The sequence below is a fragment of the Bos indicus x Bos taurus genome, chromosome 3, assembly GCF_003369695.1.
Source record: "Bos indicus x Bos taurus breed Angus x Brahman F1 hybrid chromosome 3, Bos_hybrid_MaternalHap_v2.0, whole genome shotgun sequence".
Classification (NCBI taxonomy): domain Eukaryota; kingdom Metazoa; phylum Chordata; class Mammalia; order Artiodactyla; family Bovidae; genus Bos; species Bos indicus x Bos taurus.
Genome location: NC_040078.1, coordinates 11,260,062 through 11,274,115, shown reverse-complemented (window position 1 = coordinate 11,274,115; position 14,054 = coordinate 11,260,062).

The window sequence follows — 14,054 nt, the reverse complement described above, 5'->3', positions numbered from 1 at the left end:
TGAATAGATATGCAGATGACACCATGCCTATGGCAGAAAGTAAACAGGAGCTGAGGATCTTCTTGAAGAAAGTGAAAGAGGAGAGTGAAAAAAAAAAATGGCTTAAAATTCAACATTCAAAAAGCTAAGATCATGGTATCTGGTTCCATAACTTCATGCCAAATAGATGGGGAAACAAAGGAAACAGTAACAGACTTTATTTTCTTTGGCTCAAAAATCACTGCAGATGGTGATTGCACCATGAAATTAAAAGATACTTGCTCATTGGAAGTCAAGTTATGACAAACCTGGACAGCATATTAAGAAGCAGAGACAGTACTTTGCAAACAATGGTCCATCTCATCAGAGATATGGTTTTTCCAGTAGTCATGTATGGATGTGAGAGCTGGACCATAAGGAAAGCTGAGAACTGAAGAATTGATGCTATAGAACTGTGATATTGGAGAAGACTCTTGAGAGTCGCTTGGACAGCAAGGAGATAAAAGCAGTCAATCTTAAAAGAAATCAGTCCTGAATATTCATTGGAAAGACTGATGCTGAAGCTGACATTCCAATATTTTGGCCGCCTGATGTGAAGAACTGACTCATTGGAAAAGACTCCTATGCTAGGAAAAACTGAAGACAGGAGGAGTAGGGGATGACAGTGTATGAGATTGTTGGATGGCATCACCGACTCAATGGACATGAGTTTGAGCAAACTCTGGAATTGGTGATGGACAGGGAAGCCTGGTGTGCTGCAGTTCATGGGGTCTCAAAGAGTTGGACATGACTGAGTGACTGAACTGAACTGAGGCATAGTAATCAGAGGATAAAAAGAAGTAAAAGTAATCCAGATTGGGGAAAAAAAAAAAAAAAAGAGGTAAAACTCTCACTGTTTTCTGATGACATGTTTCGCTACATAGAAAACCCTAAAGATGCCACCAGAAAGTTACTAGCACTAATCAATGAATATAAGAAAGGCAGACTAAATTAATACACAGAAATCCCTTACACTCCTATACACTAATAATAAAAAATGAGAAAGAGAAATTAAGGAAACAATCCCATTCCGTACAGCAAAAGGAAAAACTATGTCAGAGTAAACCTACCCAAAAAGACAAAAGACATGTATGCAGAAAACTATAAAACACTGATGAAAGAGATCAAAGCAGACACAAACAGGAAAGATATATCATGTTCTTGGACTGGAAAAATAAATATTGTGAAAATGACTATTTCTCCAAAAGCAATCTACAGATTCAATGCAATCCTTATCAAACTGCCAATGGTATTTTTCACAGAACTAGATAAAAAAAAAATTCAAAATTTGTATAGAAACAAAAAAGAACCCAAATAGGCAAAGCAATCTTGAGAGAGAAAAATGGAACTGAAAGAATCAACCTTCCTGATTTCAGACTATACTGCAAAGCTACAGTAATCAAGATAGTATGGTACTGTTAAAAACAACAACAAAAAAATGCAGAGTAATAGAAAAAGATAAAAAGCCAAGAGATAAACACATACACCTAGGCATGCCTTATCTTTGACAAAGGAAATACAATGGAGAAAAGACAGCCTAATCAATAAATGATGCTAGGTAAACTGGACAGCTACATAGGAAAAGAATGAAACTAGAACACTTCCTAACACTGTACATGAAACTAAATACAAAATGGATTAAATACTTCAATGTAAGTCCTGAAACTATATAAAGTTCCTAGAAGAAAACTTAGGAAGTACCCTCTCTGACATATATCACAGCAAGATCCTCTTTGACCCAGCTCCTTGAGTTATATAAATAAAAATAAACAAATGGGGGCTAGTTAAATTTAAAAGCTTTTGCACAGCAAGTCGGTGAGTCAGTTCAGTCATTCAGTCATATCTGACTCTTTGCGACCCCATGAATCACAGCATGCCAGGCCTCCCTGTCCATCACCAACTGCCGGAGTTTACTCAAACTCATGTCCATTGAGTCGGAGATGCCATCCAGCCATCTCATCCTCTGTCATCCCCTTCTCCTCCTGCCCCCCAATCCCTCCCAGCATCAGGGACTTTTCCAATGAGTCAACTCTTCGCATGAGGTGGCCAAAGTACTGGAGTTTCAGCCTTAGCATCAGTCCTTCCAATGAACACCCAGGACTGATCTCCTTTAGCATGGACTGGTTGGATCTCCTGGTAGTCCAAGGGACTCTCACGAGTCTTCTCCAACACCACAGTTCAAAAGCATCAATTCTTCAGCACTCAGCTTCCTTCACAGTCCAACTCTCACATCCATACATGACCACTGGAAAAACCATATCCTTGACTAGACGAACCTTTGTTGGAAAAGTAATGTCTCTGCTTTTGAATATGCTGTCTAGGTTGGTCATAACTTTCCTTCCAAGGAGTGAGCATCTTTTATTTTTTTATTTTTTATTTTTTTTAGGTCTAGTGCATGAGGGTATGCCAAGACCTAAGAGGAGGCTGAAAAAACAAAAACTTAGCTCCCTCAAATCACTGACAGGTTCATTTCACTCATTCCAGCCCTTTCTAATCATCTAGCATCTTTTAATTTCATGGCTGCAATCACCATCTGCAGTGATTTTGGAGCCCCAAAAATAAAGTCTGACACTGTTTCCACTGTTTCCCCATCTATTTCCCATGAAGTGATGGGACCACATGCCATGATCTTCGTTTTCTGAATGTTGACCTTTAAGCCAACATTTTCACTCTCCACTTTCACTTTCATCAACAGGCTTTTTAGTTCCTCTTCACTTTCTGCCATAAGGGTAGTGCCATTCGCATATTTGAGGTTATTGATATTTCTCCCGGCAATTTTTATTCCAGCTTGTGCTTTTCCCAGACCAGCGTTTCTCAAGATGTACTCTGCATATAAGTTAAATAAGCAGGGTAACAATATACAGCCTCGACGTACTCCTTTTCCTATTTGGAACCAGTCTGTTGTTCCATGTCCAGTTCTAACTGTTGCTTCCTGACCTGTATATAGGTTTCTCAAGAGGCAGGTCAGGTGGTCTGGTAGTCCCATCTCTTTCAGAATTTTCCACAGTTTCTTGTGATCCACACAGTCAAAGGCTTTGGCATAGTCAATAAAGCAGAAATAGATGCTTTTCTGGAACTCTCTTGCTTTTTTCCATGATCCAGCAGATGTTGGCAATTTAATCTCTGGTTCTTCTGCCTTTTCTAAATCCAGCTTGAACAACTGGAAGTTCACGGTTCACATATTGCTGAAGCCCGGCTTTGAGAATTTTGAGCATTATTTTACACACGTGTATGACAGTGCAATTGTGCGGTAGTTTGAGCATTCTTTGGAATTGCCTTTCTCTGAGATTGGAATGAACTGACCTTTTCCAGTCCTGTGGCCACTGCTGAGTTTTCCAAATTTGCTAGCATATTGAGTGCAGCTCTTTCACAGAATCGTCTTTCAGGATTTAAGATAGCTCAACTGGAATTCCATCACCTCCAATAGCTTTGTTCGTAGTGTTGTTTTCTAAGGCCTGCTTGACTTCACATTCAGGATCTCTGGCTCTAGGTGAGTGATCACACCATTGTGATTATCTGGGTCGTGAAGATCTTCTTTGTATAGTTCTTCTGTGTATTCTTGCCACCTCTTCTTAATGTCTTCTGCTTCTGTTAGGTCCATACCATTTCTGTCCTTTATCGAGCCCATCTTTGCATGAAAGTTTCCCTTGGTATCTCTAATTTTCTTGTAGGAGACTATAAACAAGGTGAAAAGACAACTCTCAGAATGAAAGAAAATAATTGCAAACAAAGCAACTGGCAAAGGATTAGTCTCCAAAATATATAAGTAGTTGATACAACTTAATATCAGAAAACAAACAGTCCAATCAAAAAATGGACAGAAGACTTAAAAAGACACTTTCCCAAAGAATGCATACAACTTGCCAATAAACAAATCAAAAGATTCTCAAAATGACTCATTATTAGAGAAATACAAATCAAAACTACAATGAGGTATCACCTCACACTGGTCAGAATGGTCATCATCAAAAAATCTGAAAGCAAAGGAACACTTCCAAACTCACTCTACAAGGCCACCATCACCTTGATACCAAAACCAGACAAAGGCAACACAAAAAAATAAAACTGTAGGCCAATATCACTGATGAACATAGATGCAAAAATCTGCAACAAAATTTTAGCAAACAGAATTCAACAACACATTAAAAGTTCATGCACCATGATCAAGTTTGCTGTATTTCAGGGATGCAAGGATTCTTCAATATACGCAAATTAATCAATGTGATACATCATATGAACAAATTTAAAGAGAAAAACCATATGATAATCTCAATAGATGTAGAAAAAGCCTTTATCAAAATTCAGCATCCATTTATGATTAAAACTCTTCAAAAAACGGACATAGAAGGAACCTACCTCAACATAGTCAATGTCATATATGATAAGCTTACAGCAAACATTATTCTCAATGGTGAAAATCCAAAAGCATTCACCCTAAGATCAGGAACAAGACAAGGGTATCCACTTTCACCACTACTATTCAACATAGTTAGGGAAGTCCCAGCTACAAAAATAAGAGATGAAAAAGAAATAAAAGGAATACAGATAGGAAAAGAAGTGAAGCTCTCACTGTTTGCAGATGACATGATATTGTACATAGAAAATCCTAGTGGCTGTACTAGTTTGCATTCCCACCAACAGTGTAAGAGGGTTCCCTTTTCTCCACACCCTCTCCAGCATTTATTGCGTGTAGACTTTTGGATAGCAGCCATTCTGACTGGAGTGAAATGGTACCTCATTGTGGTTTTGATTTGCATTTCTCTGATAATGAGTGATGTTGAGCATCTTTTCATGTGTTTGTTGGCCATCTGTATGTCTTCTTTGGAGAAATGTCTGTTTACTTCTTTGGCCCACTTTTTGATTGGGTCTTTTGTTTTTCTGGAATTGAGCTGCAGGAGTTGCTTGTACGTTTTTGAGATTAGCTGTTTGTCAGTTGCTTCATTTGCTATTATTTTCTCCTATTCTGAAGGCTGTCTTTTCACCTTGCTTATAGTTTCCTTTGTTGTGCAAAAGCTTTTAATTTTAATTAGGCCCCATTTGTTTATTTTTGCTTTTATTTCCAGTAATCCAGCAATCCCACTGCTGGGCATACACACTGAGGAAACCAGAATTGAAGGAGACACATGTACCCCAGTGTTCATCGCAGCACTGTTTATAATAGCCAGGACATGGAATCAACTTAGATGTCCATCAGCAGATGAATGGATAAGAAAACAGTGGTACATATACACAATGGAATATTACTCAGCCATTACAAAGAATACATTTGAATCAGTTCTAATGAGGTGGATGAAACTGGAGCCTGTCATGCAGAGTGAAGTAAGCCAGAAAGAAAAACACCAATACAGTATACTAACACATATATATGGAATTTAGAAAGATTATAATGATAACTCTGTATGCAAGACAGCAAAAGAGACACAGATGTATTGACCAGTCTTTTGGACTCTAAGGGAGAGGGTGAGGGTGGGATAATTTGGGAGAATGGCATTGAAACATGTAAATTTTCATATGTGAAATGAATCGCCAGTCCAGGTTCAACGCATGATACAGGGTGCTCGGGGCTGGTGCACTGGGATGATCCAGAGGGATGGGATGGGGAGGGGAGGGGGGCGTTCAGGATGGGGAACACATGTATACCCATGGCGGATTCAAGTCAATGTATGGCAAAACCAATAAAATATTGTAAAGTAAAATAAATAAATTAATTTTAAAAATAAATTAAGAAAAATGAAAACCCTAAAGACAGTATCAGAAAATTACTAGAGCTAATCAGTGAATTTAGCAAAGTCTCAGGATACAAAATCAATACACAGAAATCACTTGCATTTCTACATGCTAGAAATGAAAAATCAGAAAGAGAAATTAAGGAATCAATCTCATTCACCATTGCAACAAAAAGAATAAAATATATAGGAATAAACTTACCTAAGGAGACAAAAGAGCTATACACAGAAAATCATAAGACACTGATGAAAGAAATCAAAGATGGCATAGACAGATGGAGAGATATTCCATGTTCCTGGTAGGAAGAATCAGTACTGTGAAAATGACTATACTACTAAATGCAATCTAAGGATTCCATGTGATCCCTATCAAATTACCAATGTCATTTTTCATGGAACTAGGGGGAAAAAAATCACAGTTCATATGGAAACCCAAAAAACCCTGAACAGCCAAAGCAGTCCTGAGAAACAAGAATGGAGTTGGTGGAATCAACTTTCCTGACTTCAGGTTATACTGCAGAACTACAGTCATCAAGACAGTATGATACTGGCACAAAAACAGAAGTATAGACCAATGGAACAAGATAGAAAGCCCCAAAATAAGCCCACGCAGGTATGGGTACTTTATTTTTTACAAAGGAGGCAAGAATATACAATGGGGCAAAAATGGCCTCTTTAATAAATGGTGCTGGGAAAAGTGGACAGCTACATGCAAAAGAATAAAATTAGAACACCATAAAATTTTTAACACCGTACATAAAGATAAACTCAAAATGGATTAAAGAGCTAAATGCAAGACCAGAAATTATAAAACTCCTAGAGGAAAGCATAGGCAGAACACTTGATGACATAAATCAAAACAAGATCCTCTATGACCCACCTCCTAGAGTAATGGAAATAAAAACAAAAGTAAACAAGTGGGACCTGATTAAACTTAAAAACTTTTGCACAGCAAAGAAAACTATAAGCAAGATGAAAAGACAACACTCAGAATGGGAGAAAATAATAGCAAAGGAAACAACTGACAAAGGATTAATTTCTAAAATATATAATCAGCTCATATAACTCAATACCAGAAAAACAAACAACCTAATCAAAGGAAAAAGGCCTAAACAGATATTTCTCCAAAGAAGACATACAGATGGCTAACAAACACATGAAAAGATGCTCAACATTGTTCTTTCTTAGAGAAATGCAAATCAAAACTACAATGAAATATCACCTCACACCGCTCAGAATGGCCATCATCAAAAAGTCTACAAACAATAAATGCTGGAGAAGGTGTGAAGAAAAGGGAACGCTCTTGCACTGTTGTGGTAATGTAAATTGATATAGCCACTGTGGAAGACAGTATGGAGGTTCTTTGAAAAAACTAGGAATAAAATCATCATATGACCCAGCAATCTCACTCCTAGGCATATACCCTGAGGAAACCAAATTGAAACAGACACATGTATCCCATTGTTCATTGCAGCACTATTTACAATAGTTAGGACATGGAAGCAACCTAGGTGTCCATCAACAGATGAATGGATAAAGAAGGTGTGGTACATATACACAATTGAATATTACTCAGCCATTAAAAAGAACATATTTGAGTCAGTTCTAATGAGGGGATGAAGCTAGAGCCTATTATACAGAGTGAAGTAAGTCACAAAGAGAAAGATAAATATTGTCTACTAACTGATATATACAGAATCTAGAAAAATGGTACTGAAGAATCTATTTGCAGGTCAGCAATGGAGAAACAGACATAGAGAATACTTATGGGCATAGGGAGAGGGGAGGAGAGGGTGAGATGTATGGAAAGAGTAACATGGAAACTTGCATTATCATATATAAAATAGATAGCCAAGGAGAATTTGCTGTATGACTCAGGAAACTCAAACAGGGGCTCTGCATCAACCTAGAGGGGTGCAATGGGGAGGGAGATGGGAGGAGGTTCAAAGGGAGAGCCTATATGTTTACCTATGGCTGATTCATGTTGAAGTTTGACAGAAAACAACAAAATTCTGTAAAGCAATAATCCTTCAATTAAAAGATAAATTAATTAAAAGTAAATAAATAAATTGTACTCTGAGAAGAGGATAAAAGAAAGAAAGAAATATAAAAGGATTTATTAAGAAGTCAAACAGGAAAGGACAGAATACAGGAGATATTAAAAAATTATGGAATCCAAGAAAAAAGCAGAAGAGTGAGTGCTGAAAACAGAGCAGCACAAGGTGGAAAATAAACTAAAAGGAACCAGTCACAACACAGAACTCTTTGGAATCCTCCTCACAAGTGAGTCTCTCAGAATAAGAATTCTTTAATGTTTTCCTAAGCAACAGCTTCTCAGTCAGTGCTTCTATTTACTTTTTTCCTTTGTTCACAAGCCAATACTTCAGCAAAATGCAACAAAAATGAATTGTTAGAAAAAAGAAAAGAAAAAACTAACTTTTCCATTCTCTGTTCTAAAAAATGTGTTCACTGATTAGATATTTCAATAATATCAAATTTTATAAAAGTTGCTTAATATTTACAATTTATTTTTGTGGTTTTTCCTTCTATTGAGATATAATTGGTATACAGTAATGTACAATTTTAATGTATACTGCACAATGGTTTGGCTTATATTTACCATTAAATGGTTATTATAATAAGTTTAATGAGCATATATCACTTCATATACATACAAAATTAAAGACATTGAATCTTAGTGTGAAATCTTAGAGTTTACTTTCTTAACTTTCTGATATATCATACAGAAGTGTTAACTGTAATTATCATGTTGTACATTGTCTCTGATATTTATTATCTTATGATTTGACATTTTTACCTTTTTACCATCTTCCTTCAATTTCCCCTCCTCCCATCCACGAACTCTGATAACCACAAATATGATCTCTTTTTTGTCTGACTGTCTGTTTGTTTGATTTTGAAGTATAAATGTTCTACAACACTGTTAGTTACTGTTACACAGTATAGTGACTCAATGTTTCTATAAATTTCAAAATGATCACCACAATAAATCTAGTTATATAACACTGTACAGAGGTACTATATAAATATTAACTATATTCCCCATACTGTACATTGTCACACACATTCTCAGAGGAAATGTAAAAAGTGCATAGAATAGAAAATATAATTAGTTTACTCATATAAAATATATTTATGAAAGAACAGTACATTATGTCCATTTTTTTATGGAAACAAAAACGCTGACAGAAAAGTTGACAAATCATGGTTGGCATATTGATAAATTATCACAAAGTAAACATGAATCGATCAAAAATAGAATATTACACACTCATTACTCATTCCCTCTTCTCCAACAGAGACAAAACTTGTGCCTTCTAATATCATGCATTAGCATTTTTCTAGTTCAAAACTTTATAATGATAGAATTATAGAAAATGTACGCTTTAAAACTATTTTCATAGTCTTCTCTTGTTTTTTTTTCCCCCCTCTCTTTATAATCTGCTTTTTCTGTTATGACCTTGTCTATCATGTTTATTCAGTCTTATTATTTCTCCAAATTTGAACAATTTATAAAATAGTTTCTCTTTTTATTTCTGAAACTTCCCCCATATTGTACAGTATATGCTGTGCTGTGCTTAGTCACTGAGTTGTGTCCAACTCTTTGAGACCCCATAATCTGTAGCCTGCCAGGCTCTTTTGTCCATGGGGATTCTCCAGGCAAGAATACTGGAGTGGGTTGCCATGCTCTCCTCCAGGGGATCTTTCCAACCCAGGAATCGAACCTAGGTCTTCCCCGTTGCAGGCAGACTGTTTACCAGGGAAGCACAATTTTATAGCTATATTCCATTATCCCCCTCGTTGTACAATCTATTCTTATAACTTATTTTCTACGTAACAATTTGTACCTCTTAATCCCTACCCATGTATTGCCCATCCCCCTCACCTCTCCCCACTGGTAACCACTAGTTTGTTCACTATATCTGTGAGACTACTTCTTTTTCGTTGTATTTCCTAATTTGTTGTATAGTTTAGATTTTACATATGAATGATGCAATGCAATGTTTGTGTTCATCTGTCTGACATTTCCCTAGAGGAGGAAAAGGCAACTCACTTCAGTATTCTTGCCTGGAGAAGCCCTTGGACAGAAGAACGTGGAGGGCTACAGTCCATGGGGTCACAAAGAGTCAGAGACAACAAACTGACTAAGCACACACACACGTCTGACACTTCACTTAGCATAACACACTCCAAGTATATACCAAGTCTATCCATGCTGCTGCAAACAGCAAAATTTTGTCAACATATTAATACATATATATGCACACTACATCCTTTTTCTTTCCATTCATCTGTTGATGGACCCTTAGGTTGCTTCTACATCTTGGGATATTTTAATAACGCTGCCATGAATATTGGGGTGCATATAATTTTTTGAATTATAGTTTTTTTTTTTTTTAGCTTTTACCCAGGAGTAGAACTTCTGGGTCATGTGATAGTTCTATTTTTAGTTTTTTTGAGAAATCTCCCTACTGTTTTTCACAGTGGCTGCACCAACTTACATTCTCAGAAATGGTTTTGTTAATACTTTCATTTCTAACTGCTTACAGATGCTCCTCTATTTCCAAAACTCTTTCTCCAACCACTTATAACTGAATTATTTTGAATTGTGATCTTTGCTGTTATTTTCCATATTGTATGGCTTCTTAAATTTCTTTTAACTTATTTTGAAATGTTTGGTTAGTTTCCACTTATTTGTGAGTACATCTTCCATCCAGGCTTTTGTAGGTTGTATTTCCTGGGAATCACACTCTGGGAGACCATGGCATGTGGAATTTGTATTAATAAATGCCTGGGATTAACAACTGGGGAATGAAGGGCATGTATTGGGCAGAAAGAAAAGCCCAGTTGAAGGCATTCCCAGTGTTAGCCCCAGCTGGCCTGATGGTGAACCCTTCAGAGGTGTTCTGAGTTGGGCCAAGATGGCCAGGAGTTCATAAAACTGTGTCAATCATTGTTTGGATATGGCTGCTACAGAAAGGTGGTAATTTGTGTGAGGTGTCTATGTTGCTGTCAAAAAGTTTAGAGAGACAGACCCTGAAGTCTAACTACCCAAAGCTGGGGCAACAAGTCCTTTCTTTGAAGTAGAATTTGCACCAGGCATCTTGGTTTCCACTACATAAGCACAGGGTAATTTTCTACCAGGATATTGTTATGCTTTTTTTTTTCTATAATAATTTTATATGGAATCTGAGCATGCTCTCTTTTTGGGTTCATGTTTCGGTGAGACTGATTTTCAGGTACTTTTAGAAGGGGAGGCTGCTATAACATAGTATTGCTAGCTTTGTAGCAGTAGGGCTCCCTCGTGTTGTCATTAAAATGTATTCAACTTTTTTTTTTAATAGTAATATTTTATTGGAAATGAATCTTATAGTGAGGTAACTAGGGCTGTTTTACATCAATCAGTTCATGTATTTGTAGATGAATATTATTTATTGCTAGCATGAGAAGGGACACAACACAAATGACTTAATTCTCTGTGATCATTGTTGTAAAGTCTGAGAGATCCTGTTCATCTAAATAAGGAGATAGGAATGAAAGGAATTTTATACTAAAGTTATTCAATTCTTCAAATTCTTCTTGAAGTATATGCCAAATATTGAATAGTGATATATCATCAAAATTATTCTTTTTTTAATATAAATTTATTTATTTTAATTGGAGGCTAATTACTTTACAATATTGTATTGGTTTTGCCATACATCAACATGAATATGCCATGGGTATACATGTGTTCCCCATCCTGAACCCCCTTCCACCTCCCTCCCCATACTATCCGTTTGGATCGTCCCAGTGCACCTGCCCCAAGCATCCTGTATCCTGCATAGAACCTGGACTGGCGATTCGTTTCATATATGATATTATACATGTTTCAATGCCATTCTCCCAAATCATCCCACCCTCTCCCTCTCCCACAGAGTCCAGAAGACTGTTCTATACATCAGTGTCTCTTTTGCTGTCTCACATATAGGGTTATCGTTACCATCTTTCTAAATTCCATATGTATGTGTTAGTATATTGTATTGGTGTTTTTCTTTCTGGCTTACTTCACTCTGTATAATAGGCTCCACTTTCATCCACCTCATTAGAACTAATTCAAATGTATCCTTTTTAATAGCTGAGTAACATTCCATTGTGTATATGCACCACAGCTTTCTTATCCATTCATCTGCTGATGGACATCTAGGTTGCTTCCATGTCCTGGCTATTATAAACAGTGCTGCGATGAACAGTGGGGTACATGTGTCTTTTCAATTCTGGTTTTCTCAGTGTTTATGCCCAGAAGTGGGATTGCTGGGTCATATGGCAGTTCTATTTCCAGTTTTTTAAGGAATCTGCACACTGTTCTCCATAGTGGCTGTACTAGTTTACATTCCCACCAACAATGTAAGAGGCTTCCCTTTTCTCCACATCCTCTCCAGCATTTATTGCTTGTAGACTTTTGGATCGCAGCCATTCTGACTGACTTGAAATGGTACCTCATTGTGGTTTTGATTTGCATATCTCTGATAATGAGTGATGTTGAGCATCTTTTCATGTGTTTGTTATCCATCTGTATGTCTTCTTTGGAGAAATGTCTATTTAGTTCTTTGGCCCATTTTTTGATTGGGTCATTTATTTTTCTGGAGTTGAGCTGCAGGAGTTGCTTGTACGTTTTTGAGATTAGCTGTTTGTCAGTTGCTTCATTTGCTATTATTGTCTCCCATTCTGAAGGCTGTCTTTTCACCTTGCTTATAGTTTCTTTTGTTGTGCAGAAGCTTTTAAGTTTAATTAGGTCCCATTTGTTTATTTTTGATTTTATTTCCAATATTCTGGGATGTGGGTCATAGAGGATCCTGCTGTGATTTATGTTGGAGTGTGTTTTGCCTATGTTCTCTTCTAGGAGTTTTATAGTTTCTGGTCTTACGTTTAGGTCTTAGATCCATTTTGAGTTTATTTTTGTGTATGGTGTTAGAAAGTGTACTAGTTTCATTCTTTTACAAGTGGTTGACCAGTTTTCCCAGCACCACTTGTTAAAGAGATTGTCTTTAATCCGTTGTATATTCTTGCCTCCTTTGTCAAAGATAAGGTGTCCATAGGTGCATGGATTTATCTCTGGGCTTTCTATTTTGTTCCATTGATCTATATTTCCATCTTTGTGCCATTACCATACTGTGTTGATGACTGTGGCTTTGTAGTAGAGCCTAAAGTCAGGCAGGTTGATTCCTCCAGTTCCATTCTTCTTTCTCAAGATTGCTTTGGCTATTCGAGGTTTTTTGTATTTCCATACAAATTTTGAAATTATTTGTTCTAGCTCTGTGAAAAATACCATTGGTAGCTTGATAGGGATTGCGTTGGAGGCTGTAGACTTTTCTGTTTTTGGCTGATGCTCTCAGGTTGGCTTTTTGAGCTTTTGCCTTTGGGAGTTGCTTCTTTGTCCTTGCTGTTCTCATGACTTTAAGACTGTCAGAAGAATTTGCTTCTTTGCTTTCTCTTTCACAATTTTAATAACATCCATTTTGAGATCGTTGAATATATTTTATTGATTGGCTTTTTGAAATGTGACCTCTGGAGTCTCAGTGTACCTTTTGCATTCACATTTTTCCTTATCTTACATTTAAATTAAAGGATAGTGTGCATAATGAAAGTTTAGGTATATTAAGTGTAAGCTATTTTTGAGTTTTTACAATAACTTTACAATTTTACAATTATATGTTTTTACAGTAACCCATTTAACTACCACACCAATCAAGAAATACAAGATTTTTGTCACTCACAAATTATTTTATGCCATTTTCTAGTTGACTCCCTACCTCAGAAAAACATGGCATTAATTTCTCTGATCTAGCTTTATTGAGATGTATTGACAAATAACATTCTGGAAGGTTAAGGTGTACAGTGTGATGGTAGATACATGTATATATTACAAAATGATTACCACCATAAGGTTATATAACACTACAATTATGTCACATAATTATCTCTCTTTTTTGGTGAGATGATTTAAGATCTACTCTCTCAGCAACTTTGAATTAGATAATACAGGAGTATGGTTAATATAATTGCCATACTGTGTATTAGATCCCCAGAATATATCCATCTTATAAATGGAAGCTTATATCATTTGATAAATATCTCCCCATTTCTCTCAACCCCAATCCCTGTCAACACCATTCTATTCTGTATGTCTATGATTTTAACGTTTTTAGATTCCACATACAAGTGAGATCACACAGTATTTGCCTTTCTGATTGACATATTTCACTTAGCGCGATGCCTTCAAGATCCATTTGCATTGTTGCAAAAAAA